This window comes from Etheostoma spectabile, unplaced genomic scaffold (assembly GCF_008692095.1).
Source record: "Etheostoma spectabile isolate EspeVRDwgs_2016 unplaced genomic scaffold, UIUC_Espe_1.0 scaffold00003537, whole genome shotgun sequence".
Lineage (NCBI taxonomy): Eukaryota > Metazoa > Chordata > Actinopteri > Perciformes > Percidae > Etheostoma > Etheostoma spectabile.
Genome location: NW_022603040.1, coordinates 31,444 through 36,131, shown reverse-complemented (window position 1 = coordinate 36,131; position 4,688 = coordinate 31,444). Strand labels below are relative to the sequence as shown.

Genomic DNA, 4,688 nt, shown 5'->3' with positions numbered 1-4,688 from the left:
CAAGTCCATCTTGTAGTATAGTCCTGTTATACTTTTTTCTAGTATATACCTTTACCCTTTACTTTCCTTTTCAGATTCTTGTGTAAATCACAGAGTCTGATACAAATGGCTTCCACCAAGCGGCAGCAGTCTGGCCACTGGGCAGGGGAGGCAATGGATCCCAGCACACACCGCTTCAGGCTCTCCACACCAGGAGTAAACTCTGCCCGTAGTTTTGGAGACCTGAACTTTCCTACTATGAGCCTGTCTTGGTGTCTGGCAGCAAACACCACCCGTTGCTGGTCATATGGCAGCAGGCTCTGCCAGAGGTCACTGATGGTGCTGGCCTGTTGGTTGCTCAAGGTCAAACCAGTATGGTTCTTCAGACCCACCAGATACTCTGCTAGACTGTCCACAAGATCCATTCCCGGCATGTTGTGTTCATCCACAGCCTGAAAAACAACATCAGACCAACGATTAAAAGTTATCACTAATATTACGCACACAATACTGTGGAATAATTACCCATTTAGGTATTCTTTTTCTTAGCTATTCTTTAATCCCTCTTACTAGTTGTTCTTCAGGCATGAAGACGGCTGCAGGCTGGGTAGCTGGGGTGGACACAGAGACAGCAGCAGGCTGGGTAGCTGGGGTGGACACAGAGACAGCAGCAGGCTGGGTAGCTGGGGTAGAAACAGAGACAGCAGCAGGCTGGGTAGCTGGGGTGGACACAGAGGCAGCAGCAGGCTGGGTAGCTGGGGTGGACACAGAGACAGCTGCAGGCTGGGTAGCTGGGGTGGACACAGAGACAGCAGCAAGGTTTGATTGAGGTGCAGCAAGAGGGATGGTGGTTTTTATTGCAGAGGTGTCAATCAACTGCCAGATGACGTGGTGGCAGTGCTGGAAACGACCTGGAAGAAAAGAGAAACTGCACGCAGAGTAGCACCCAAACTATTCTCCCAAAGAGATACAATTTTAAAGTTTCAAGTTTAACACAAGGTCATTTTCCTTCCGTTTATTTAAGAAGAAGGGAGTGCAAACTAATAAAAGGCATTATTAACTAAATGCATTATAATTAAACAATATGTGGCATCATACCTGAGAAGGTTTCCTGGCCATACTGAGGTTGGGCTTCAGTGTTGCAGTATGTGAGCCACCGAACCGTGGTTTGAATAACTGGGGAAGGATGAAATGTCCCAAGTTACAGTAAATGATCATAGAGTTGTACAGGTCAAAGCAATATACATGGAATCAAAGCTACTGTTGGCATTGATTCTGTTTATATGTTTTATTAAATAGTAATGCCCTTTACCACTACTGGGGCGGCTGTGGCTCAGTGGTAGCGCGGTTGCCTGCCAATCGGAAGGTTGGCGGTTTGATCCCCGCCCCTGCAGTCATTATCGAAGTGTCCTTGGGTAAGACACTGAACCCCGAGTTGCCCCCGGTGCTGTGCATCGGAGTGTGAATGTGTGTGACTGTTTATCTGATGAGCAGGTGGCACCTTGTACGGCAGCCCAGGCCACAGTGTGTGAATGGTGAATGTTTCCTGTAGATGTAAAAGCGCTTTGAGCAGTTGTTAAGACTGGAAAAGCGTTATATAAATACAGCACATTTACATTTACCATTTCAAGGGATAATTTGGGTTGCACTGGACCAGCAGAGGGGTCAGCAGCAGTTGGAGCAGCAGGGTCAGCAGCAGGTGACGGAGCTGGGCCAGCTGCAGAAGCAGGTGTGGCTGTCTGCACATTAGTTTTCTAATACAAATATCAAAGAAATCAACAGCCACAAATATAAGTCAATTTTAACAACATACATTATGATTGCATCTTTAGTATACTTCTATCATTTAAGTATCCCAATTAACTTTACCTTCTTAGTGTGAAATCCACACGTGCAGACCTGTGCTCCACCAAAAAGAGACATCTGTCCCCGCTGCTGGAGTGGACACTTCTCTATCTGTAATTCACCCAAATTAAAATGCACCAGAATGTTACATGACATTAATTAATTGTTGCTAGTTGTTAAAAAATATATGTAATAAGCTGTACCTTAAGATAGAGCTCATGCCATCTCTTTTGCCTAGGGGCTGGTCTATTCCCAGCATCAGTAGGCCAGACCCCTGTAGCGGCAAACGTCCTCAGCCGGGACAGCCGTTCATCGTCCCCCATGGCACGATGCTTCTTAGCCTTAGAAGCCATCTGAGATTAAACTGAATAGGACAATAATGTCAATAGTTAGGCACTTAATAAGGTCCCTTTATTGTATCCAAAAAGACAAAACTATAGTATAAGATTTAATCAAATAATTATATATTACAGGCATGACCATGGAATAGCTAATTTCTATCATCTAAATCTATCTACCTTCATCTTATAGTAAAGCATGTTGTAACATTGCTAGTACAGGGGCTTGAGTCATAATTGAGGCTTATTATAATCATTATCAACATTAACATTATTGTATTACAATTATATTTTATTGTCAACAAATACTACAGTGGACTGAAGTTGGGGTAAACGTTTGAATGCTAATCTTAAAGTAATATAAATTATAAGGGACTGATGTCAATTCAATCAATTTATCAGTTCTCACTCTCTCTCTCTCTCCCTCTAAAAATTATAAAATATATTATAATAATAATATTTTAAAATAAAAATTAAATTACAGCTAACGTTAACTTAAGATACTGACGTTACTTAAGATATTGATGTTACTTTATACATAAAGTGATACACGTAACGTAGCCTATCCTGTTGACTAACGTTATACTCTTCTCAACTAGAAAAGTGCACCGCAACATGACTTCGCAGGCAAATAAATACATAGCTACATACATTACGTGAACATGTAACAGGTTTAATGCACAACATTTGACGGTGACGTTTGGCCTAACGTTACTGTAGCGTTAATACACTAGCTACTACTGCTTACAGTAGCATGACGTTATAAGCTTGTTCTTAACTAGCAAAGTGCACAACAATATGACATTGCGGTCAAACAAATACATCAATTAAATGAACTTTTGACAAGTTTAATTCATGAGATTTGGTGCCAGTAATAACTTACTTTATTTTCCGTGGAAAAATACCGAGATGAGTCGTCTTCTCTTGCGATTGCAGCAAAGCTGCCATTGAAGCAGAAAATGCGTTTTGATTGGTAGGAAATGGAGATGGGCGTTGCCAAGAGGAGGCGCTTTTTTGATTGGCAAGAAATGGATATGAAGTCTCTCATGATTGGCAAAAAATGGAAGGGAGCTTTGGGTTTGATTGGTAAGAAAAGGAGATGAGAAAGTGGACAAATACGTTCTGGGTAGCGCCAACAAGGCTATGAAAGCCACTACAATGGTTGAGAAAACTTTGGAAAAAATAACAATTTGGTCTTAAATCTTAATAAAAACAATGTATGTGGAAACCTATGTACTCACACAAAGGCTAAGATCGGCCCTAGATGCTTTGTCATGACCCCATGAAAAGGCCAGGACAAAAGACCGTGTGCAAAGGTTGAAGGAAACGCGAGAATACGACTATAACAAAAGAAATGATAATTCAATGATGGTGGTAGTCAGTTTAGTCAGTGGTGAATGTGTATGCATGGATGAGTGTGAGGTATGGTGTCAGTGATTTATGCTGGACAGAGTAAAACTAACAAAGATGAGAGGGAGAGGTGCTGGACTGAGAGCACCTCTAGGGCTTTATTAAAAAACATTATTTTACATTAGCTTCCATATTAATGAAAATAAATCAATACAAATACACTAATGATGGTCACTGTAGAGGCTGCTCCAAACCAAAGGCAACTTTTTGTTATGCTTCGAGCACACTACGAAGCAGTTGCTGCTTCGGACGTCATATGTCACATGATCTTCCCGTACCAAAACAACCTTTGGAGCAGTGGTTCAAATTGAAGTTAATGGTTTGATCAGTGTCAGACTGCCATCATTGCTCTGGGGCATAATTCATATCAATAATGTTGAAGGAGAAAGTATTGAATACCATGATATGTCTAAGAGACACTGGTTGGGCAGTTGCTATAAAGAATGTTGCTTTAATAAGATGTTATTGTTTTGGGATCAGCTGCTAGAACATCTTTATAAAGGCTGGTTAGAATTCATGAAGGGCTGTTAAGTCACCGACCTTTCAGCGCTTCAGGAGGACGTTGGAGAAATGTCACTTCAACTACAAAGAAAACAGTTAAGGACAAACGGTTGGGCAAATCTACAAAGTCAAAATGATTCACATGGATATGAATGAATGTTGCCAAAATCAATAGAGGATGTTGTTCATTTTGCTGCATTATAAAGTTATTGTGTACACAACCATACGGATGGTTTTAATTATCCAGAGAATAGGAAAAACTGTGCTTTTTTATTCCAGAATTGAAAGTTAAATGCTTCTCTACATCTATTTGTAAAACATCCCCCTGGGACATGTGGTGCCTGCAATCAAATGGAGACTGGAGAGTTTTTCTTTAATCCCTAAAATTTCAAATGAAAGACTGTTGTTGGGGAATGGACTGGAATGTGAGGGAATTAAACACAAGGACATTAACAATACAAGTTATTCATGGAATTTTCTAGGATACATAGGATACACACATGTTCAAGGACATAATTCCAATTTGAATAAGTGACAAAGTTGACTTTATACTTTGACATAATACAATTTTGAATTACAAAGTTTGGGCCTTCTGGTAAAGTTGACTGTGACATT

At 40.7% G+C, this 4,688-nt stretch overlaps 1 long non-coding RNA gene across 1 annotated transcript; it reads right to left on the bottom strand.

The window, feature by feature from the left end:
* Positions 1-854: 854 nt before the first annotated feature.
* Positions 855-2,136, bottom strand: LOC116676619 (uncharacterized). Its single transcript, XR_004328790.1, has 3 exons — positions 2,028-2,136; positions 1,078-1,155; positions 855-890 (listed from the first exon to the last, which is right to left on the bottom strand). It is a non-coding gene; the product is annotated as an uncharacterized LOC116676619 (long non-coding RNA).
* Positions 2,137-4,688: the final 2,552 nt, after the last annotated feature.